This window comes from Rhea pennata, unplaced genomic scaffold (assembly GCF_028389875.1).
Source record: "Rhea pennata isolate bPtePen1 unplaced genomic scaffold, bPtePen1.pri scaffold_71, whole genome shotgun sequence".
Lineage (NCBI taxonomy): Eukaryota > Metazoa > Chordata > Aves > Rheiformes > Rheidae > Rhea > Rhea pennata.
Genome location: NW_026907699.1, coordinates 75,767 through 100,335, shown reverse-complemented (window position 1 = coordinate 100,335; position 24,569 = coordinate 75,767). Strand labels below are relative to the sequence as shown.

Genomic DNA, 24,569 nt, shown 5'->3' with positions numbered 1-24,569 from the left:
TGCCACAACACTCTTATCTCCAACCATTTCTAGCTCAGGAAGTTTCTTGAGCATCCTGTGAAAAAGACTATGTGCTGGAGCAGAACATATATTTTATTTACTATTACTATAATAAGCAATTACTATCAATAAGCAATAATTAGCCTATTCATGACATGCAATGCAAACAGTGCTTGAAGATTAAAGGTAAGCATACTGCTTCCCTTTACTGCTTAGCCCCTTTCTACTCCACTTGAGCTCAAAAGAAAGAAAGAAACAAACAAAGAAAGAAAGATTAGGGTTATTCAATAGTACAGCAGGCAGAGGAATACTGACCAGATCCAAATCTTCTTTGGGGACAGTTTCCAGCTTTGAAATGTTCCCTTGAAACTTCTTGGAGAGGAAGGATGACACTTCTCATTCACAGCCCTGCAAAGAAACTGGAGAATGAGCAACAAAGCCAGACGCTTCTCCAGAGGAGAGACAAGCTCACAAGAGGTTCCGGCACTAGTGTCCTCAATTGTGAGGGGAGGACACGAGGCTGTCCTGAAATCCTGGCCATCTGGAAATCTGTTCCTTCACACTGGGGCTGTCTTTGATCGTCAATTCACAGCACCGTCAGAACAAACCCAGTTTTGCAGCACGAGCAGGATCAAGACGAGATGAGAGGGGAAATTTACCCCTGTTTGGGCTTAGAAGAAGTGAAATAGGCTCCAGAGATCAATTTTAGGACAAAAAAAGAACAGGAAAAATATGACAGCTCCTTGAAGGGGTAATTCATCACATAACAAACCAACCGCCCTCTAAGAAACCTTAGTGGAGCCACCATACTGATACAGCTGCTTCCCATCTCAGGTCTTCTCTAACAGCTCTGACAAAACCACCAACAGAAGCACTGTAGCTGGATTTTTCTCCTACCAACCCAAGAAGATGGTCGGTCACAAGGCCTCTCAGCTTACTGGGGGACCCTTCAAGTCAAACCTGCCCTTGTCTCTGGGACCTCGGCCACTAGTTTACTCAAGACCCCGCTTGCCAGTGCGCAGCTTCTAAGTCCATACTCGCCTTCTGGGTAGTGAAGTAGAAATACGGCTTATAGGGCAGGGCCACCCAGGAGAAATCAAAACCGGTGAACATTGCGCGACCCCGCAGCCAAGGTGAGAAACCAACCCAACGGTTCCCAACGGAAGCAACGAGCACCGTGCTGCCCTTGCTGCGCGTTGCTGGCATTTGTGCGCCACATACACATCCCTGCATCTCTGCAGCACCCACATTGACCCCCAAGGGTCCCAGGTGGACCCAGCGTAGGGCAGACAGCGCTGCTGCCTTGTGGGTGATGCCTGGGGCCCAGAACAGCCAAACCGGTGGGGACAGGCAGGATGCCCAGCCCGGGCACCAGCGCTGCCCTGGAGGAACGGGATGCACCTTGAAGCGGCTCCCATCCTCTGGGAGGAAGTAGTAGTCCACAGCGCTCACCAGTCGCCGGTCCTCGTCCACCACCTCCATCTGCACATGCACATGGCCTGTTATGACACACGACCCCCCCGCCCCCTCCTACCCCAGTCCTACTGGGTGTCTATTGGTGACACCTCCCCTCACACCCAGGTCCTACCGGGTGCCTGTCGGTGACATCTCCCCCCTCCCCCGCCCTGGTCCTACCAGGTGCCTGTCGGTGACACCTCCCATCATTGTCCCCCCTAGTCCTACCGGGTGCCTGTGGGTGACACCGCCAGCCGGTGACATCCCCCTCCCCCGGCCCAGTCCTACCGGGTGCATGTTGATGAGCCAGCCCGTGCGCTCGCCAGGCTCTGTGGGCCACTCAAAGCCGAACAGTGTGTCCAGCCGCCCCGTGCGCTACGAGCGCTCCAGGCATTTGAGGGCGGACAGCGAGGAGCCATCGTCCCTGCAGGACGCAGCGCTGCCAGCCGCCGCCCAGTCCCTGCCACCAGCCGTGACCCACCCCCCCCACACACACACCTCCCGCTGCTGCCAGGCCCCGGTGCTCGCCGCCCGCCCGCCCGCCCTTGCCGCCGCCGCCGCCCGGCTCCTCACGCCACCCCGGACCACCATCCCACCGCGGACGGAGCAGCTTCACGTGCTGCCCCCACCTCCCGCAAGCGGGAAGCCTGCGAGCCCCGCCTCCCCAGGGAGAGCACCAATCAGAGAGCAGCACCGCAGCCAATGGTCGCTGTCTTCCTCGACCTCTGCCCCGCAGCAGGGCGGCTGCGCTGGCCACGCCCCTCGCGGCACCTTCCCGTGCAGGCCCCGCCCCCGCCCCGGCTGCCCCTGCCGTGCACGCACCTGCGCGGCGGCGCCCGGCGCGGCCCGACCCGGCGCGGCCTGTCATGGGGCGGCGGCACTGCGCGGGAAGCGGCCGCTGCTCCCGAAGCGGCGCCGTCACGGGGGCAGTTGCGGACCGGCGCCGCCGTCTTGGCCGCCTCTCCAGGTAGCCCTCCGGTTGCGAGGGAGCTGGGAGCTGGCTGCGCCCCCAAGGAGCCCTGGCCGGCCTTGAGGCACGTGCTGGGCTCCTTGGGCTGTGCGAGTCTTCCTGCCTGGAGGCCGGACGGGCTGCGGGGAGCCGTCGGGGGCCGAGGCGCAGCGTGCGAGCTCCGTCCTTGCTGCGCTTTGGAGGGGCGGGCTGAAGCCCTGGCGAGCTGCGCGGAGCAGGCCTGGCATGGGCTCGGCGAGCCTGACCCGCCCCGTCTCGCTGAGGTGCCGTCCGGCCGTTCAGGGCGTGGGAGGGAGCTGGACGCTGAAGCTGGCTGGTTTGCAGTGAAACAGCAAGCAGCACTGCGGTCAGTCTGTGGAGTCACTGCCTGAGAGAAGAAAAGAGGGGCAGGTGCTCTGCAGGGACCCTAAAAAAATGTCTCAGACATCGGAAAACTGCACTGTGGAGGTAGTCCACAGGAAGCGCTTTCTGCACGGATGTATGAACCAGAAGTTTGGGGTTTTAAGCATATGCAGTGTGGAAATCGGGAGGCTCCTGGGAAGTTTCTTTCTGGGCCCCAGCCAGCAGTGAGCTGGCACTGCCAGCTTGAGCAGCCCGGATTGCGTTGTCCTTCCGTGGTGCTCGGGCGGTGCTGGGAGCACGTAGGAAGCACTGCTGCCTTTTGCCCAGGCTGTGCTCTATCAGCGGCCCCTTGGGCACAGCCCCCGCTACTAAAGCAAGCCTCTTCTGTGTTGGCCGTTGCTAAGGCTTTTGTAAATAAACTAGGAGGAGCACACTGTTTTTTTGAATTTCCTTGTTTGTATTCAGTTGAACTTCTTGAACTGGATCCTTTCTAATTACCCAATACTAGTATTATTTTAATAAGAGTGTAAATTACCAAAGTTGATTTTTTTTCCAGATATGAATGTCATCATTATAAGATAGATGGGATGTACAGGGTTTGTGCTTCCTCATCATAGTTAAATAAGCAAATATTAAAGAAAAATGTGGGGAGAAAACAGGAAGTTAACATAAATCTGATTTTAACCAAAACTGTGACCACTGAGTTGCTGAGGACTTCTCAGTGGGGGATGTTTTGGAAGGAAGGGCACTTTCTTTCTCTCACCCCAAACTGTACTGCCAGCCATCTGTTGATAATTACTGTCCAGTCTCTGCTGAGAACTTGTGATAGTTAATATTTCCTCACCGCTTGAACAAATAAGCGATAATCACTGCAAGGTACTTGACCACAGGAGTAGAAAGATGAATAACGTGAAAAAGTCAGTGTATACCTTGGTTTGTGAAAACAACTCAGTTTTCTATTAGTGATTATGACAAATTCAAATTCTTGAGGACTTGGAGAATGAGTACATTGAGTTACATAGTATCTCTGGAAAACATAAGTTAAAAGATCAAAATTATCAAAAATCTTAAAAATTCTCCATTCCTGTTTGTTTCGTATTATTTTTAATTTACATTATCCTTTCTCAGAGGAAATATTGAATGTTTATAGCTAAGCTGGGGATAGCTCACTTCATTGCAATGTTTATTCTCTTAACCTGTCAAATCTTTATAGTTTTATTGAGCCCTGTGTAACAGGAGAGCAGAAATCATTAACTCTGGTTTAAAAATGGCCTCTGAAACTGTCCAAAATCATTGTTGTGATTTTGTTTTTCTTTTTTCAGTTATGTTAATAATACATACTAATAGGCTATGCCTTTAGTTCAAAGACCTATAGGTTTACAAATAACAGCTCTTTCAACTTTGTAATACTCTTGATGTGATAGCTTATAAGAGTGGCCTGGCAATTTTTTTTTTTTTTTTTTTGAGGCTTCACAGTTGGACTTTTTCTATCTCTGCAGTGACAATTCCTGTGAACCTCATTGCTCAGTTTTTTCCCAACACGTAAAACTCAAGATTTTAAAAACTTATTTCTGGACCGACAGAAAACTTCAGATCATAGCTCTTTGAAAACCCACTCCCTTTCAAAATGCAACAGAGTACGTTTTGCTGATAGCAAGAAAAATGTGTGTTGCTATTGAAATGGCTTTGGGTAATTTGATCAAAATGTCATCAGGGCTGATCCATTTGGGTGTATATTTTATGCTTATTTTCTGGTTATTAATTTTTCTTTTCTTCATAGGTTTCAGTAGGTACAAGTTGTTGACCGCTTCCAGCACATTTTCCAGAGGAAGCGAACTGGGCAGCACTGGTGTGCCCCGGTGGGCATGAGAAACGTCCCAGGGCTGGCCGGGAGGCAGGCCTTGCTCACATGCGCAGGGAACAGCCGATCACCGTCTTTGGGGTCAGGAAGGAATTTTCCCCCAGCACAGATTGGCAGCAGTGCCTGGAGGTTTTTCGCCTTCCTCTGCAGCACTGAGCACGGCCCACTCCCAGGGCTCCTCGGAGCCCTTGCAGGCCACTGATTGCCTGCTCTTGCAGCACCAAGACACCAGCTGTGCCCTGCAGCTCTCTCGCTCTCTGCCCTGGGGCAAGCTCAGGCACTTCCATGCATTCCATATGCTTGGGCTGTTCTGCCTTGTGCAAAACAATGTGCGTTTGCAAAGGCTCCAGGCTTGATGCTGCATCAGGAAGCAGCTGCCGCTTGTCAGCTCTCTCTGCATGTAATAAAAGTGCAATGCTTGTAACCTCTGCTGGCTCTGCGTGTGTGTCGTGTGAGTCGTGGCTGTGGCCTGAGAGCTTTGTCGTGCAGCTGTGCTGTCAGGAAGCGCAGGTACCCTGCTGCCTGCAGGATCTGTTGTGGGGCTTGCGGGATTGCTCTGCACTGCAGGGAGTTTAGCCCAACTCTGCCCCGGTTGCATAACCGGGCTACGACACTGCGCACGTGTGCGGATTTATTTCGGGGCCCACATTGACTTTGGGGTTCGCTATTTCATTACTCTCCAACTTCAGACCTTCTTGTTGACTGTTTCTCACGGTTATTCTATGGCTGGAAGCCACCGAATCTGTTCGCTGTTCTTTCTCACAGATTTCCAGGACCTTGTTAGTTACTTATCCGTATTCTGCTTAACACAGCGGTAGTGTTCTAGACACCCAAAAGTTACAGCAGGGACTGTTCCCATCAAGTATCATGTAGTATGGATACAAAAGTTGCGACACAGACCGTTCCCACCAAGTATCACGTAGTACGGATGCAGCACTCTGGGTCCCAGAGGCGAGGAGATCACTGATAGCGCCTTTTCCTGTCATCCTTCAGAAGGGCTACCAGGAATGGGAGACAAGCCCGCAGAGCTCTGTCCTCACCAAAGTCAAGGGCGTGACACAGTTACCAAGCAAGGTATGCGATGTTGCGGTGTACGTAGCCCACAACCACCCCCCGCCTCCGCTCTACACCCCCGCACCCTGCACAGCCGAGGTGAGGCTCCAACCCTCCTTTCTCCCTTCTCGTCTCTTGTCTTGCTTGCTTTGGGTGGCCTCTTGGAGCAGTAGATGAGCAGCAGACTTTCTGCAAGGGCTTCCCAACTGCTCCTTCATCCAGATGGACCCAGCAAAGGAAGCTGTCGTGTGTGGTGGTCCCCGCTGCCTGCATGGGGACTCCTGTGTTCCCTCCTCCAGGCCCAGCACTGTCCTTGGCTCCCGATGAGGCAACCATAGCTGCGTCCCAGACACATTGGGACTGCATGTTAGGTCACCTTTGTAGTGCTGTGCGGCAGGCTCAGCGGAGCTTGGGGAGCTTGGCACGTAGCACCGGGCAGGGCCCTGTGGCCTTAGCCAGGCAGGTGCGCCATGCTCTGCCTGCCCTGACAAGCAGCGTCAGGCCTCCGTGGTTTTGGATGTTCAGGGCAGAAGAGGGCACTCTCAGATCAGGTCAGGGGAAGCTCTGACATTGACCTCCTTGTTTGCCAGGGCTATTATTGCCAGTTGCAGCTTTTTGTAGCAGAGGGCAGGTCAGCTTTGTATTGCCCCAAAGCTTGCGGGAAACAGATTAAACCTTGCCAGACTCTGCAAGAGAGAAGCGGGAAGAAGAACGTGCCTTTGATGCTGGGCTCCGTCGCGGAGGAGAGGCACTCTCTCAGCTTTTCGTCTTTCGAGGCAACCGCATGACTTTGGTGGGTCACTTTCAGATGTGGCAGCTGCCCCAGGCCTGTTGCGTGGCCAGAGTGGAGATGGCCTGGTGCACTGGGGCAGGCTCTTAGCTTTTTCAAGGGGTGCCATGAGAGAGAGGATGAGTTTGCAGTGGTTTTGGCCAAGTGCTTTTGAAATTACCACGCTGGTCTGTGGAAGAGCTTGGGCTGGCCTCGAGCATTGCCAGTGTGGACATGGCTTGCAGCCGCCACCCAGCATCACCTGGCCAGTGTGTCAGACCTGCTTGATGGCCTCTCTCGCACAGAGAGTCTCGGAGCCTTCCACTGTCCCCAGAAGTCTTCTCACAGAGATGTTGAGCCAGATGAATCCCCTCTCGGTGGCAACAGTGAGGCCACATCTGGAATGCAGTGCCCTGTGCAGGGACCATGAGAGCTGCCAGTAAGCTGGAGCAAGTGCAGCAGAGCCCGTGAAGATGGTCAGGGCTGGAGAACACAACCTAGGAGGAAAGGCTGAAGGAGCTGCATTTGCTCTGTCTCGGGAAAGGATAATGAAGGGGGATCTAAGACAGTGATCCAGCACCCGGAGGAGGCTATGGAGGCAGACTCTTCTTAGAGGTGCTCAGTGAAAGCACGAGAGGCACTGGCCTGAGGTGCCCCTGGGGCAATTAGGACTGGTAGAAAGGAAACTATTCTTGTGCCTGAGAGTGGTGCAGCCCTGGGAGAGGCAGCAGAGAGGCGGGAGCCCTGTGTCCTTGGAGAGGTTCAAAACATAGCTGGACAAGGTCCTGAGCAGCCTGCTTTACGTGGAGTTAGCCCTGCCTAGAGCAGAGGGGTGGACTAGAGGCCTGCAAACCTCCTGCCCACCTCAGGCTTTCAGCAATCTGTGATCAAAAGCAGCAAGAACCCGTGGAGAAATGACTTTGAAGGCAGAATGCTTCTTGCTCTTGCACTGAAGCAGATCGGAGCTTTCAGGAGGCAGGTGACTTGGGGATAGTGGTGACCCTGGTGTGAGGACACAGCACTGGAGTTTTTCCCTGCCACTGCCATTCTCAATAGGATTTGGTCGTTTCCAAAGAGCAAAGGTTGGCTCAAGCCTGTTGGGTACATGGCACAGCAGCTCTGCCCTGTGTGCTGCCTGCAGAACCAGCTCCAGATTCAGCAAAGTGCTGCCAGGGGGTGCTTTCCTCAGCAGTGCAAAGTCACAGCTTGCATGTCCCTGTGTGAATAGGCCTGTGTACGTGCTGGTATGAGCACAGGTGTGAACCTGTGTGCACTGTTCTAGTGTGTGTGTGTGTGCCCCCTATGTGTGCGCGTGTGCAAATGCATGTGTGCACAGCTGCACGTGACTCTCCATGAGAATGCATGTGGTCTCATCTCCATGTGCATACGCTTGCGTGTCCCTGTGTCAAAGCATAGCTCTGCCTTCCTACAAATAGCATCATCTCTGCTGGTTGCTTCATAGGGCGGGAGCACCTTCCGCATCCTTGCGTGGGTGGAGGTCAGCCCTGCGCAGACGATAGAGAGCTGCGCTGAGGTGAGGTGGGCCTGGGAAGAGGAATGGAGAGGATGGCGGGTTACAGAGATGTGTGGAGCTGCCAGCAGAGACCCCCAGGACAGTCAGTGTGGAGCTGCACGTGGACGTGATGTTGGTGCCTGTAGCTCTCCTCTGCCGCTACCAGTTTGTGGCAGGGATCCGCCTGCCTGCCTTGGCTTGGGCACTGTTTGCGGGCTGCTGAGTGAGGGATCACGGGAGGGGAGATGTGTGGAGACTGAGCGGAGCTTGCTGGCGGATGCAGAGATGTGGGGAATCCTAGTGAGCACAGCTGCCCCTGGCTCAGTTCCCGTGCAAGGAAATGGAGAAGAGGGTTGACTGCCTACTCCGGAGGACACACCAAGGAAAGGCATGCTAGAGTAGGGCCACCGCAGGCACGCTTAACAGCGGCTTACCCCAGGCAGCTTGCAAGGGCTGGCACTTATGCAGACATGGGGAAGCACATGGGGTGCCCCGTCCCCTCTGCAGCCGCGGCGCAGGACTACCAGGTGCATGTCCTGTTCTCATCATGTCCCCCATGACCCTGCAGGGGCTAACAGTTTGCAGTGCTGTATGCAGCTGCGACCATGACTGCACCCCTGGCGACATGGACATGTTGGGCCACAGAGAGCTGGGCATGCGCAGGGACAAGTGATCTGTGCAGCACTGCACACTGGGCAGGATCCCATTTGCCAGGAAGTTCAGCGTTGTGTGTTCGTCCTCACAGGGCAGAAGACAGGGCGCTGCGTGCCCAATGCTGGCGGCACCGAGAAGAGCTCTGAAATGCTGGCTTGGTGTCCAGCAGAGGAAGCGAGTGTCGGGCACGGGCGCCAAAGATGGGTCGTGGCCCTGGGGAGGAGAGTCCTCTGCTAGGATGGAACAGGCACCAAAAGGCTGGCCCATCTTCGAGGTCCCGTTGGACACCAGGGGATGCTCTGGGTGGGACACCTCTGAGGGTGCTCTTGAGAGGTTTGGCCCCTTCAGCAATAGGCCATGGCCTAGGGAGGCGGTGCCATGGCACAGGGATGCCACTTCCCAATGGCAGCATGGGAGCGGACTCTTGCCCTTTCTGCAGTGACCTGGGACAAGCCTGGGGCAGCGTGGGGCGCGTTGACACAGAGCAAGGGGCCGGCAGGTGTCCTGGGCCATGGCCCGGGCACGGCCCCGCAGCGGGAGGCGCAGCTGCCCTGGGGTGCTGGGCACAGGGGCTGCAGCAGGGCCGGCAGCCCCGGGACCTTGTGCCACGCTGACGCCGGGCCGGCAGACGGCTGGCAGGGAGGCTGCAGCGTGGCCCCGGGGCCCCCATGTCGCAGCACTGTGACCCGGCAACGCAGTCACAATGCTCGCGGCACGAGCAGGGCTATAAGGCACCCACGCCCCTGCCGCTCTGCCAGGCTCCGCAGCCGGCTCGCAGCTGGCTGCCGCCCAGGGCCGAGGCTCTCTGCACGCTGTCCTTGGGCGCAGGCGCACCCACCGCCACGAGGGCAGCAGGGCTCTCGACGGCCACCCAGCGCGACGTTGTCACACGACTTGCGGGGGCACGGCTGCCTGCACCTCGGGCCGCCAAACGATGGACGTGCTCAGCAGCTGCACCTCCCTTTGGTATGGAGACCTCTTTGTGGCCTTCGTCTGACCTTACTCCCAGCTCTTGCTTTGCACCTTCTCTGCCCTGCTTTGGTGCTCAGAGCACTCCCTGCCGTGCCTCGCAGGCTTGGAAAGTGCCTGTGTCTGCTGCTTCACTCCCTAACACTGCCTAACGCTGCCTCCTGTGCCGGCTGCCTCTTCCCCAACACAAATAGGCACGACCAACCCCTTCCTCCTGCAGCCCTTGACCCCTTCCAGCACCTGCTCTAAGACTTGGTCTTTGGCTTGCCTCAGCCTCAGAAAGACTGTGGATCCTCTTCCTCTTCCGCCTGGCACTCCTCCAAAGACGCACAGAGCAATACCAAGTGACAGCAAGGTTTTCACAGTGTTTTCACTCTCAGGAAAGCAGAGGGAGGTCAGCATCTGCCAGCTCCAGGTCTCTTCTAAGCTGCCTCAGCTGAGCTGATGCAAAGGGGCCAAGGCAAGCAGGCTTTCTGCTTTTATTGCTGTACTCGTGTGGCGCTGCTGGGCACAGCTGGCCTGTGCATGCCTCCTGTGGGAAATGGAAGTGACCCCTGCCACCACTGTCAGCAGCCATTCTTCTGGGAGCGCAGACTGTGCCCAGGCATTTGCTCACGGGCAGGCAGCGTGCTGAAGCTCACAGCTGATTCAGCCCTTGTGCACCATCCGATCGTGGAAGGTCTTCTGTTGGAAGAGCTCGCTGGAGGCCCTCCGATCCAATCCGTGCTCCGAGCAGGCTCGGATTCAAAGCCGGATGTAACTTTGGTCTTTCAGAGACCGGAGCAAGCCCTTGGGAGCGGGAGAAGACCCCTCACACGCACCTCAAGCTCCGCAAGGGCTCCAGGCCTTTTCGGCTGGAGATCAGTGGAGAAAGTTAACTCGATGGCTCGCAAAGAGCAAGGGCATCCATTCTCAGAGCTGGAGACCCTTCCAAAGATCCCCATGCCTATCTGCTTTGGCGCCACATGCAGCACCCAGGAAATGCAGGCCATGCGATGCGAAGATGCTCCAAGTGCTCATCATCAGTGTCATAGGTCTCAGGCAACACTCTGGAGCACCCAGCCATCTGGTCTCCTGCAGGGCCCAGGAAAGAGTTTTTTCCCCCAGGCTCTATCAGGTCTGGTTTTTTCTTTTTTCTTTCTTTCTTTCTTTTTTCATTTTTTTTTTAATTTGGCCATGCTCTGGAGCCCCTAAAGTGGCTTCAGTTTGAGAGAGAGAGGAAAGGAGCTGGGCAGCGCTGGTGTGCCCCGGTGGGCGTGAGAAACGTCCCAGGGCTGGCCGGGACGCAGGCCTTGCTCACATGCGCAGGGAACAGCCGATCGCCAGCTTTGGGGTCAGGAAGGAATTTTCCCCCAGCACAGATTGGCAGCAGTGCCTGGGGGTTTTTCGCCTTCCTCTGCAGCACTGAGCACGGCCCACTCCCAGGGCTCCTCGGAGCCCTTGCAGGCCACTGATTGCCTGCTCTTGCAGCACCAAGACACCAGCTGTGCCCTGCAGCTCTCTCGCTCTCTGCCCTGGGGCAAGCTCAGGCACTTCCATGCATTCCATATGCTTGGGCTGTTCTGCCTTGTGCAAAACAATGTGCGTTTGCAAAGGCTCCGAGCTTGATGCTGCATCAGGAAGCAGCTGCCGCTTGTCAGCTCTCTCTGCATGTAATAAAAGTGCAATGCTTGTAACCTCTGCTGGCTCTGCTGTGTGTGTCGTGTGAGTCGTGGCTGTGGCCTGAGAGCTTTGTCGTGCAGCTGTGCTGTCAGGAAGCGCAGGTACCCTGCTGCCTGCAGGGTCTGTTGTGGGGCTTGCAGGGTTGCTCTGCACTGCAGGGAGTTTAGCCCAACTCCGCCCCAGTTGCATAACCGGGCTACGACACTGCGCACGTGTGCGGATTTATTTCGGGGCCCACATTGACTTTGGGGTTCGCTATTTCATTACTCTCCAACTTCAGACCTTCTTGTTGACTGTTTCTCACGGTTATTCTGTGGCTGGAAGCCACCGAATCTGTTCGCTGTTCTTTCTCACAGATTTCCAGGACCTTGTTAGTTACTTATCCGTATTCTGCTTAACACAGCGGTAGTGTTCTAGACACCCAAAAGTTACAGCAGGGACTGTTCCCATCAAGTATCATGTAGTATGGATACAAAAGTTGCGACACAGACCGTTCCCACCAAGTATCACGTAGTACGGATGCAGCACTCTGGGTCCCAGAGGCGAGGAGATCACTGATAGCGCCTTTTCCTGTCATCCTTCAGAAGGGCTACCAGGAATGGGAGACAAGCCCGCAGAGCTCTGTCCTCACCAAAGTCAAGGGCGTGACACAGTCACCAAGCAAGGTGTGCGATGTTGCGGTGTACGTAGCCCACAACCACCCCCCGCCTCCGCTCTACACCCCCGCACCCCGCACAGCCGAGGTGAGGCTCCAACCCTCCTTTCTCCCTTCTCTTCTCTTGTCTTGCTTGCTTTGGGTGGCCTCTTGGAGCAGTAGATGAGCAGCAGACTTTCTGCAAGGGCTTCCCAACTGCTCCTTCATCCAGATGGACCCAGCAAAGGAAGCTGTCGTGTGTGGTGGTCCCCGCTGCCTGCATGGGGACTCCTGTGTTCCCTCCTCCAGGCCCAGCACTGTCCTTGGCTCCCGATGAGGCAACCATAGCTGCATCCCAGACACATTGGGACTGCATGTTAGGTCACCTTTGCAGTGCTGTGCGGCAGGCTCAGCGGAGTTTGGGGAGCTTGGCACGTAGCACCGGGCAGGGCCCTGTGGCCTTAGCCATGCGGGTGCGCCATGCTCTGCCTGCCCTGACAAGCAGCGTCAGGCCTCCGTGGTTTTGGATGTTCAGGGCAGAAGAGGGCACTCTCAGATCAGGTCAGGGGAAGCTCTGACATTGACCTCCTTGTTTGCCAGGGCTATTATTGCCAGTTGCAGCTTTTTGTAGCAGAGGGCAGGTCAGCTTTGTATTGCCCCAAAGCTTGCGGGAAACAGATTAAACCTTGCCAGACTCTGCAAGAGAGAAGCGGGAAGAAGAACGTGCCTTTGATGCTGGGCTCCGTCGCGGAGGAGAGGCACTCTCTCAGCTTTTCGTCTTTGGAGGTAACCGCATGACTTTGGTGGGTCACTTTCAGATGTGGCAGCTGCCCCAGGCCTGTTGCGTGGCCAGAGTGGAGATGGCCTGGTGCACTGGGGCAGGCTCTTAGCTTTTTCAAGGGGTGCCATGAGAGAGAGGATGAGTTTGCAGTGGTTTTGGCCAAGTGCTTTTGAAATTACCACGCTGGTCTGTGGAAGAGCTTGGGCTGGCCTCGAGCATTGCCAGTGTGGACATGGCTTGCAGCCGCCACCCAGCATCACCTGGCCAGTGTGTCAGACCTGCTTGATGGCCTCTCTCGCACAGAGAGTCTCGGAGCCTTCCACTGTCCCCAGAAGTCTTCTCACAGAGATGTTGAGCCAGATGAATCCCCTCTCAGTGGCAACAGTGAGGCCACATCTGGAATGCAGTGCCCTGTGCAGGGACCATGAGAGCTGCCAGTAAGCTGGAGCAAGTGCAGCAGAGCCCGTGAAGATGGTCAGGGCTGGAGAACACAACCTAGGAGGAAAGGCTGAAGGAGCTGCGTTTGCTCTGTCTCGGGAAAGGATAATGAAGGGGGATCTAAGACAGTGATCCAGCACCCGGAGGAGGCTATGGAGGCAGACTCTTCTTAGAGGTGCTCAGTGAAAGCACGAGAGGCACTGGCCTGAGGTGCCCCTGGGGCAATTAGGACTGGTAGAAAGGAAACTATTCTTGTGCCTGAGAGTGGTGCAGCCCTGGGAGAGGCAGCAGAGAGGCGGGAGCCCTGTGTCCTTGGAGAGGTTCAAAACATAGCTGGACAAGGTCCTGAGCAGCCTGCTTTACGTGGAGTTAGCCCTGCCTAGAGCAGAGGGGTGGACTAGAGGCCTGCAAACCTCCTGCCCACCTCAGGCTTTCAGCAATCTGTGATCAAAAGCAGCAAGAACCCGTGGAGAAATGACTTTGAAGGCACAATGCTTCTTGCTCTTGCACTGAAGCAGATCGGAGCTTTCAGGAGGCAGGTGATTTGGGGATACTGGTGACCCTGGTGTGAGGACACAGCGCTGGAGTTTTTCCCTGCCACTGCCATTCTCAACAGGATTTGGTCGTTTCCAAAGAGCAAAGGTTGGCTCAAGCCTGTTGGGTACATGGCACAGCAGCTCTGCCCTGTGTGCTGCCTGCAGAACCAGCTCCAGATTCAGCAAAGTGCTGCCAGGGGGTGCTTTCCACAGCAGTGCAAAGTCACAGCTTGCATGTCCCTGTGTGAATAGGCCTGTGTAAGTGCTGGTATGAGCACAGGTGTGAACCTGTGTGCACTGTCCCAGTGTGTGTGTGTGTGTGCCCCCTGTGTGTGCGCGTGTGCAAATGCATGTGTGCACAGCTGCACGTGACTCTCCATGAGAATGCATGTGGTCTCATCTCCATGTGCATACGCTTGCGTGTCCCTGTGTCAAAGCATAGCTCTGCCTTCCTACAAATAGCATCATCTCTGCTGGTTGCTTCATAGGGCGGGAGCACCTTCCGCATCCTTGCGTGGGTGGAGGTCAGCCCTGCGCAGACGATAGAGAGCTGCGCTGAGGTGAGGTGGGCCTGGGAAGAGGAATGGAGAGGATGGCGGGTTACAGAGATGTGTGGAGCTGCCAGCAGAGACCCCCAGGACAGTCAGTGTGGAGCTGCACGTGGACGTGATGTTGGTGCCTGTAGCTCTCCTCTGCCGCTACCAGTTTGTGGCAGGGATCCGCCTGCCTGCCTTGGCTTGGGCACTGTTTGCGGGCTGCTGAGTGAGGGATCACGGGAGGGGAGATGTGTGGAGACTGAGCGGAGCTTGCTGGCGGATGCAGAGACGTGGGGAATCCTAGTGAGCACAGCTGCCCCTGGCTCAGTTCCCGTGCAAGGAAATGGAGAAGAAGGTTGACTGCCTACTCCGGAGGACACACCAAGGAAAGGCATGCTAGAGTAGGGCCACCGCAGGCACGCTTAACAGCAGCTTACCCCAGGCAGCTTGCAAGGGCTGGCACTTATGCAGAGATGGGGAAGCACATGGGGTGCCCCGTCCCCTCTGCAGCCGCGGCGCAGGACTACCAGGTGCATGTCCTGTTCTCATCATGTCCCCCATGACCCTGCAGGGGCTAACAGTTTGCAGTGCTGTATGCAGCTGCGACCATGACTGCACCCCTGGCGACATGGACATGTTGGGCCACAGAGAGCTGGGCATGCGCAGGGACAAGTGATCTGTGCAGCACTGCACACTGGGCAGGATCCCATTTGCCAGGAAGTTCAGCGTTGTGTGTTCGTCCTCACAGGGCAGAAGACAGGGCGCTGCGTGCCCAATGCTGGCGGCACCGAGAAGAGCTCTGAAATGCTGGCTTGGTGTCCAGCAGAGGAAGCGAGTGTCGGGCACGGGCGCCAAAGATGGGTCGTGGCCCTCGGGAGGAGAGTCCTCTGTTAGGATGGAACAGGCACCAAAAGGCTGGCCCATCTTCGAGGTCCCGTTGGACACCAGGGGATGCTCTGGGCGGGACACCTCTGAGGGTGCTCTTGAGAGGTTTGGCCCCTTCAGCAATAGGCCATGGCCTAGGGAGGCGGTGCCATGGCACAGGGATGCCACTTCCCAATGGCAGCATGGGAGCGGACTCTTGCCCTTTCTGCAGTGACCTGGGACAAGGCTGGGGCAGCGTGGGGTGCGTTGACACAGAGCAAGGGGCCAGCAGGTGTCCTGGGCCATGGCTCGGGCACGGCCCAGCAGCGGGAGGCGCAGCTGCCCTGGGGTGCTGGGCACAGGGGCTGCAGCAGGGCTGGCAGCCCTGGGACCTTGTGCCACGCCGACGCCGGGCCGGCAGACGGCTGGCAGGGAGGCTGCAGCGTGGCCCCGGGGCCCCCATGTCGCAGCACTGTGACCCGGCAACGCAGTCACAATGCTCGTGGCACGAGCAGGGCTATAAGGCCCCCGCGCCCCTGCCGCTCTGCCAGGCTCCGCAGCCGGCTCGCAGCTGGCTGCCGCCCAGGGCCGAGGCTCTCTGCACGCTGTCCTTGGGCGCAGGCGCACCCACCGCCACGAGGGCAGCAGGGCTCTCGACGGCCACCCAGCGCGACGTTGTCACACGACTTGCGGGGGCATGGCTGCCTGCACCTCGGGCCGCCAAACGATGGACGTGCTCAGCAGCTGCACCTCCCTTTGGTATGGAGACCTCTTTGTGGCCTTCGTCTGACCTTACTCCCAGCTCTTGCTTTGCACCTTCTCTGCCCTGCTTTGGTGCTCAGAGCACTCCCTGCCGTGCCTCGCAGGCTTGGAAAGTGCCTGTGTCTGCTGCTTCACTCCCTAACACTGCCTAACGCTGCCTCCTGTGCCGGCTGCCTCTTCCCCAACACAAATAGGCACGACCAACCCCTTCCTCCTGCAGCCCTTGACCCCTTCCAGCACCTGCTCTAAGACTGGGTCTTTGGCTTGCCTCAGCCTCAGAAAGACTGTGGATCCTCTTCCTCTTCCGCCTGGCACTCCTCCAAAGACGCACAGAGCAATACCAAGTGACAGCAAGGTTTTCACAGTGTTTTCACACTCAGGAAAGCAGAGGGAGGTCAGCATCTGCCAGCTCCAGGTCTCTTCTAAGCTGCCTCAGCTGAGCTGATGCAAAGGGGCCAAGGCAAGCAGGCTTTCTGCTTTTATTGCTGTACTCGTGTGGCGCTGCTGGGCACAGCTGGCCTGTGCATGCCTCCTGTGGGAAATGGAAGTGACCCCTGCCACCACTGTCAGCAGCCATTCTTCTGGGAGCGCAGACTGTGCCCAGGCATTTGCTCACGGGCAGGCAGCGCGCTGAAGCTCACAGCTGATTCAGCCCTTGTGCACCATCCGATCGTGGAAGGTCTTCTGTTGGAAGAGCTCGCTGGAGGCCCTCCGATCCAATCCATGCTCCGAGCAGGCTCGGATTCAAAGCCGGATGTAACTTTGGTCTTTCAGAGACCGGAGCAAGCCCTTGGGAGCGGGAGAAGACCCCTCACAACGCACCTCAAGCTCCGCAAGGGCTCCAGGCCTTTTCGGCTGGAGATCAGTGGAGAAAGTTAACTCGATGGCCCGCAAAGAGCAAGGGCATCCATTCTCGGAGCTGGAGACCCTTCCAAAGATCCCCATGCCTATCTGCTTTGGCGCCACATGCAGCACCCAGGAAATGCAGGCCATGCGATGCAAAGATGCTCCAAGTGCTCATCATCAGTGTCATAGGTCTCAGGCAACACTCTGGAGCACCCAGCCATCTGGTCTCCTGCAGGGCCCAGGAAAGAGTTTTTTCCCCCAGGCTCTATCAGGTCTGGTTTTTTCTTTTTTCTTTCTTTCTTTCTTTTTTCATTTTTTTTTTTTTTAATTTTGCCATGCTCTGGAGCCCCTAAAGTGGCTTCAGTTTGAGAGAGAGAGGAAAGGAGCTGGGCAGCGCTGGTGTGCCCCGGTGGGCGTGAGAAACGTCCCAGGGCTGGCCGGGACGCAGGCCTTGCTCACATGCGCAGGGAACAGCCGATCGCCAGCTTTGGGGTCGGGAAGGAATTTTCCCCCAGCACAGATTGGCAGCAGTGCCTGGGGGTTTTTCGCCTTCCTCTGCAGCACTGAGCACGGCCCACTCCCAGGGCTCCTCGGAGCCCTTTCAGGCCACTGATTGCCTGCTCTTGCAGCACCAAGACACCAGCTGTGCCCTGCAGCTCTCTCGCTCTCTGCCCTGGGGCAAGCTCAGGCACTTCCATGCATTCCATATGCTTGGGCTGTTCTGCCTTGTGCAAAACAATGTGCGTTTGCAAAGGCTCCGAGCTTGATGCTGCATCAGGAAGCAGCTGCCGCTTGTCAGCTCTCTCTGCATGTAATAAAAGTGCAATGCTTGTAACCTCTGCTGGCTCTGCTGTGTGTGTCGTGTGAGTCGTGGCTGTGGCCTGAGAGCTTTGTCGTGCAGCTGTGCTGTCAGGAAGCGCAGGTACCCTGCTGCCTGCAGGGTCTGTTGTGGGGCTTGCAGGGTTGCTCTGCACTGCAGGGAGTTTAGCCCAACTCCGCCCCAGTTGCATAACCGGGCTACGACACTGCGCACGTGCGGATTTATTTCGGGGCCCACATTGACTTTGGGGTTCGCTATTTCATTACTCTCCAACTTCAGACCTTCTTGTTGACTGTTTCTCACGGTTATTCTGTGGCTGGAAGCCACCGGATCTGTTCGCCGTTCTTTCTCACAGATTTCCAGGACCTTGTTAGTTACTTATCCGTATTCCGCTTAACACAGCGGTAGTGTTCTAGACACCCAAAAGTTACAGCAGGGACCGTTCCCACCAAGTATCATGTAGTATGGATACAAAAGTTGCGACACAGACCGTTCCCACCAAGTATCACGTAGTATGGATGCAGCACTCTGGGTCCCAGAGGTGAGGAGATCACTGATAGCGCCTTTTCCTGTCATCCTTCAGAAGGGCTACCAGGAATGGGAGACAAGCCCGCAGAGCTCTGTCCTCACCAAAGTCAAGGGCGTGACACAGTCACCAAGCAAGGTGTGCGATGTTGCGGTGTACGTAGCCCACAACCACCCCCCGCCTCCGCTCTACACCCCCGCACCCCGCACAGCCGAGGTGAGGCTCCAACCTTCCTTTCTCCCTTCTCTTCTCTTGTCTTGCTTGCTTTGGGTGGCCTCTTGGAGCAGTAGATGAGCAGCAGACTTTCTGCAAGGGCTTCCCAACTCCTCCTTCATCCAGATGGACCCAGCAAAGGAAGCTGTCCTGTGTGGTGGTCCCTGCTGCCTGCATGGGGACTCCTGTGTTCCCTCCTCCAGGCCCAGCACTGTCCTTGGCTCCCGATGAGGCAACCATAGCTGCGTCCCAGACACATTGGGACTGCATGTTAGGTCACGTTTGTAGTGCTGTGCGGCAGGCTCAGCGGAGCTTGGGGAGCTTGGCACGTAGCACCGGGCAGGGCCCTGTGGCCTTAGCCAGGCAGGTGCGCCATGCTCTGCCTGCCCTGACAAGCGGCATCAGGCCTCCGTGGTTTTGGATGTTCAGGGCAGAAGAGGGCACTCTCAGATCAGGTCAGGGGAAGCTCTGACATTGACCTCCTTGTTTGCCAGGGCTATTATTGCCAGTTGCAGCTTTTTGTAGCAGAGGGCAGGTCAGCTTTGTATTGCCCCAAAGCTTGCGGGAAACAGATTAAACCTTGCCAGACTCTGCAAGAGAGAAGCGGGAAGAAGAACGTGCCTTTGATGCTGGGCTCCGTCGCGGAGGAGAGGCACTCTCTCAGCTTTTCGTCTTTCGAGGCAACCGCATGACTTTGGTGGGTCACTTTCAGATGTGGCAGCTGCCCCAGGCCTGTTGCGTGGCCAGAGTGGAGATGGCCTGGTGCACTGGGGCAGGCTCTTAGCTTTTTCAAGGGGTGCCATGAGAGAGAGGATGAGTTTGCAGTGGTTTTGGCCAAGTGCTTTTGAAATTACCACGCTGGTCTGTGGAAGAGCTTGGGCTGGCCTCGAGCATTGCCAGTGTGGACATGGCTTGCAGCCGCCACCCAGCATCACCTGGCCAGTGTGTCAGACCTGCTTGATGGCCTCTCTCGCACAGAGAGTCTTGGAGCCTTCCACTGTCCCCAGAAGTCTTCTCACAGAGATGTTGAGCCAGATGAATCCCCTCTCGGTGGCAACAGTGAGGCCACATCTGGAATGCAGTGCCCTGTGCAGGGACCATGAGAGCTGCCAGTAAGCTGGAGCAAGTGCAGCAGAGCCCGTGAAGATGGTCAGGGCTGGAGAACACAACCTAGGAGGAAAGGCTGAAGGAGCTGCGTTTGCTCCGTCTCGGGAAAGGATAATGAAGGGGGGTCTAAGACAGTGATCCAGCACCCGGAGGAGGCTATGGAGGCAGACTCTTCTTAGAGGTGCTCAGTGAAGGCACGAGAGGCAGCTGGCCTGAGGTGCCCCTGGGGCAATTAGGACTGGTAGAAAGGAAACTATTCTTGTGCCTGAGAGTGGTGCAGCCCTGGGAGAGGCAGCAGAGAGGCGGGAGCCCTGTGTCCTTGGAGAGGTTCAAAACATAGCTGGACAAGATCCCGAGCAGCCTGCTTTATGTGGAGTTAGCCCTGCCTAGAGCAGAGGGGTGGACTAGAGGCCTGCAAACCTCCTGCCCACCTCAGGCTTTCAGCAATCTGTGATCAAAAGCAGCAAGAACCCGTGGAGAAATGACTTTGAAGGCACAATGCTTCTTGCTCTTGCACTGAAGCAGATCGGAGCTTTCAGGAGGCAGGTGATTTGGGGATACTGGTGACCCTGGTGTGAGGACACAGCACTGGAGTTTTTCCCTGCCACTGCCATTCTCAACAGGATTTGGTCGTTTCCAAAGAGCAAAGGTTGGCTCAAGCCTGTTGGGTACATGGCACAGCAGCTCTGCCCTGTGTGCTGCCTGCAGAACCAGCTCCAGATTCAGCAAAGTGCTGCCAGGGGGTGCTTTCCACAGCAGTGCAAAGTCACAGCTTGCATGTCCCTGTGTGAATAGGCCTGTGTACGTGGTGGTATGAGCACAGGTATGAACCTGTGTGCACTGTCCCAGAGTGTGTGTGTGTGCCCCCTGTGTGTGCGCGTGTGCAAATGCATGTGTGCACAGCTGCACGTGACTCTCCATGAGAATGCATGTGGTCTCATCTCCATTTGCATACGCTTGCGTGTCCCTGTGTCAAAGCATAGCTCTGCCTTCCTACAAATAGCATCATCTCTGCTGGTTGCTTCGTAGGGCGGGAGCACCTTCCGCATCCTTGCGTGGGTGGAGGTCAGCCCTGCGCAGACGATAGAGAGCTGCGCTGAGGTGAGGTGGGCCTGGGAAGAGGAATGGAGAGGATGGCGGGTTACAGAGATGTGTGGAGCTGCCAGCAGAGACCCCCAGGACAGTCAGTGTGGAGCTGCACGTGGACGTGATGTTGGTGCCTGTAGCTCTCCTCTGCCGCTACCAGTTTGTGGCAGGGATCCGCCTGCCTGCCTTGGCTTGGGCACTGTTTGCGGGCTGCTGAGTGAGGGATCACGGGAGGGGAGATGTGTGGAGACTGAGCGGAGCTTGCTGACGGATGCAGAGACGTGGGGAATCCTAGTGAGCACAGCTGCCCCGGCTCAGTTCCCGTGCAAGGAAATGGAGAAGAGGGTTGACTGCCTACTCCGGAGGACACACCAAGGAAAGGCATGCTAGAGTAGGGCCACCGCAGGCACGCTTAACAGCGGCTTACCCCAGGCAGCTTGCAAGGGCTGGCACTTATGCAGACATGGGGAAGCACATGGGGTGCCCCGTCCCCTCTGCAGCCGCGGCGCAGGACTACCAGGTGCATGTCCTGTTCTCATCATGACCCTGCAGGGGCTAACAGTTTGCAGTGCTGTATGCAGCTGCGACCATGACTGCACCCCTGGTGACATGGACATGTTGGGCCACAGAGAGCTGGGCATGCGCAGGGACAAGTGATCTGTGCAGCACTGCACACTGGGCAGGATCCCATTTGCCAGGAAGTTCAGCGTTGTGTGTTCGTCCTCACAGGGCAGAAGACAGGGCGCTGCGTGCCCAATGCTGGCGGCACCGAGAAGAGCTCTGAAATGCTGGCTTGGTGTCCAGCAGAGGAAGCGAGTGTCGGGCACGGGCGCCAAAGATGGGTCGTGGCCCTCGGGAGGAGAGTCCTCTGCTAGGATGGAACAGGCACCAAAAGGCTGGCCCATCTTCGAGGTCCCGTTGGGCACCAGGGGATGCTCTGGGTGGGACACCTCTGAGGGTGCTCTTGAGAGGTTTGGCCCCTTCAGCAATAGGCCATGGCCTAGCGAGGCGGTGCCATGGCACAGGGATGCCACTTCCCAATGGCAGCATGGGAGCGGACTCTTGCCCTTTCTGCAGTGACCTGGGACAAGCCTGGGGCAGCGTGGGGCGCGTTGACACAGAGCAAGGGGCCGGCAGGTGTCCTGGGCCATGGCCCGGGCACGGCCCCGCAGCGGGAGGCGCAGCTGCCCTGGGGTGCTGGGCACAGGGGCTGCAGCAGGGCCGGCAGCCCCGGGACCTTGTGCCACGCCGACGCCGGGCCGGCAGACGGCTGGCAGGGAGGCTGCAGCGTGGCCCCGGGGCCCCTATGTCGCAGCACTGTGACCCAGCAACGCAGTCACAACGCTCGTGGCACGAGCAGGACTATAAGGCGCCCGCGCCCCTGCCGCTCTGCCAGGCTCCGCAGCCGGCTCGCAGCTGGCTGCCGCCCAGGGCCGAGGCTCTCTGCACGCTGTCCTTGGGCGCAGGCGCACCCACCGCCACGAGGGCAGCAGGGCTCTCGACGACCACCCAGCGCGACGTTGTCACACGACTTGCGGGGGCACGGCTGCCTGCACCTCGGGCCGCCAAACGATGGACGTGCTCAGCAGCTGCACCTCCCTTTGGTATGGAGACCTCTTTGTGGCCTTCGTCTGACCTTACTCCCAGCTCTTACTTTGCACCTTCTCTGCCCTGCTTTGGTGCTCAGAGCACTCCCTGCCATGCCTCGCAGGCTTGGAAAGTGCCTGTGTCTGCTGCTTCACTCCCTAACACTGCCTAACGCTGCCTCCTGTGCCGGCTGCCTCTTCCCCAACACAAATAGGCACGACCAACCCCTTCCTCCTGCAGCCCTTGACCCCTTCCAGCACCTGCTCTAAGACTGGGTCTTTGGCTTGCCTCAGCCTCAGAAAGACTGTGGATCCTCTTCCTCTTCCGCCTGGCACTCCTCCAAAGACACACAGAGCAATACCAAGTGACAGCAAGGTTTTCACAGTGTTTTCACACTCAGGAAAGCAGAGGGAGGTCAGCATCTGCCAGCTCCAGGTCTCTTCTAAGCTGCCTCAGCTGAGCTGATGCAAAGGGGCCAAGGCAAGCAGGCTTTCTGCTTTTATTGCTGTACTCGTGTGGCGCTGCTGGGCACAGCTGGCCTGTGCATGCCTCCTGTGGGAAATGGAAGTGACCCCTGCCACCACTGTCAGCAGCCATTCTTCTGGGAGCGCAGACTGTGCCCAGGCATTTGCTCACGGGCAGGCAGCGCGCTGAAGCTCACAGCTGATTCAGCCCTTGTGCACCATCCGATCGTGGAAGGTCTTCTGTTGGAAGAGCTCGCTGGAGGCCCTCCGATCCAATCCGTGCTCCGAGCAGGCTCAGATTCAAAGCCGGATGTAACTTTGGTCTTTCAGAGACCGGAGCAAGCCCTTGGGAGCGGGAGAAGACCCCTCACATGCACCTCAAGCTCCGCAAGGGCTCCAGGCCTTTTCGGCTGGAGATCAGTGGAGAAAGTTAACTCGATGGCCCGCAAAGAGCAAGGGCATCCATTCTCGGAGCTGGAGACCCTTCCAAAGATCCCCATGCCTATCTGCTTTGGCGCCACATGCAGCACCCAGGAAATGCAGGCCATGCGATGCAAAGATGCTCCAAGTGCTCATCATCAGTGTCATAGGTCTCAGGCAACACTCTGGAGCACCCAGCCATCTGGTCTCCTGCAGGGCCCAGGAAAGAGTTTTTTCCCCCAGGCTCTATCAGGTCTGGTTTTTTCTTTTTTCTTTCTTTCTTTCTTTTTTCATTTTTTTTTAATTTGGCCATGCTCTGGAGCCCCTAAAGTGGCTTCAGTTTGAGAGAGAGAGGAAAGGAGCTGGGCAGCGCTGGTGTGCCCCGGTGGGCATGAGAAACGTCCCAGGGCTGGCCGGGACGCAGGCCTTGCTCACATGCGCAGGGAACAGCCGATCGCCAGCTTTGGGGTCGGGAAGGAATTTTCCCCCAGCACAGATTGGCAGCAGTGCCTGGGGGTTTTTCGCCTTCCTCTGCAGCACTGAGCACGGCCCACTCCCAGGGCTCCTCGGAGCCCTTGCAGGCCACTGATTGCCTGCTCTTGCAGCACCAAGACACCAGCTGTGCCCTGCAGCTCTCTCGCTCTCTGCCCTGGGGCAAGCTCAGGCACTTCCATGCATTCCATATGCTTGGGCTGTTCTGCCTTGTGCAAAACAATGTGCGTTTGCAAAGGCTCCGAGCTTGATGCTGCATCAGGAAGCAGCTGCCGCTTGTCAGCTCTCTCTGCATGTAATAAAAGTGCAATGCTTGTAACCTCTGCTGGCTCTGCTGTGTGTTGTCGTGTGAGTCGTGGCTGTGGCCTGAGCTTTGTCGTGCAGCTGTGCTGTCAGGAAGCGCAGGTACCCTGCTGCCTGCAGGGTCTGTTGTGGGGCTTGCAGGGTTGCTCTGCACTGCAGGGAGTTTAGCCCAACTCCGCCCCGGTTGCATAACCGGGCTATGACACTGCGCACGTGCGGATTTATTTCGGGGCCCACATTGACTTTGGGGTTCGCTATTTCATTACTCTCCAACTTCAGACCTTCTTGTTGACTGTTTCTCACGGTTATTCTGTGGCTGGAAGCCACCGGATCTGTTCGCCGTTCTTTCTCACAGATTTCCACGACCTTGTTAGTTACTTATTCGTATTCCGCGTAACACAGCAGTAGTGTTCTAGACACCCAAAAGTTACAGCAGGGACCGTTCCCATCAAGTGTCATGTAGTATGGATACAAAAGTTGCGACACAGACCGTTCCCACCAAGTATCACGTAGTATGGATGCAGCACTCTGGGTCCCAGAGGCGAGGAGATCACTGATAGCGCCTTTTCCTGTCATCCTTCAGAAGGGCTACCAGGAATGGGAGACAAGCCCGCAGAGCTCTGTCCTCACCAAAGTCAAGGGCGTGACACAGTCACCAAGCAAGGTGTGCGATGTTGCGGTGTACGTAGCCCACAACCACCCCCCGCCTCCGCTCTACACCCCCGCACCCCGCACAGCCGAGGTGAGGCTCCAACCCTCCTTTCTCCCTTCTCTTCTCTTGTCTTGCTTGCTTTGGGTGGCCTCTTGGAGCAGTAGACGAGCAGCAGACTTTCTGCAAGGGCTTCCCAACTGCTCCTTCATCCAGATGGACCCAGCAAAGGAAGCTGTCGTGTGTGGTGGTCCCCG

General features: G+C 56.9%; 1 pseudogene; it reads right to left on the bottom strand.

Annotated features, from left to right (window-relative positions):
• Nucleotides 1–1,879, bottom strand: part of LOC134154909 (DNA polymerase epsilon catalytic subunit A-like) — a 30,926-nt pseudogene extending 29,047 nt beyond the window's left edge.
• Between the last annotated feature and the right edge of the window lie 22,690 nt (nucleotides 1,880–24,569).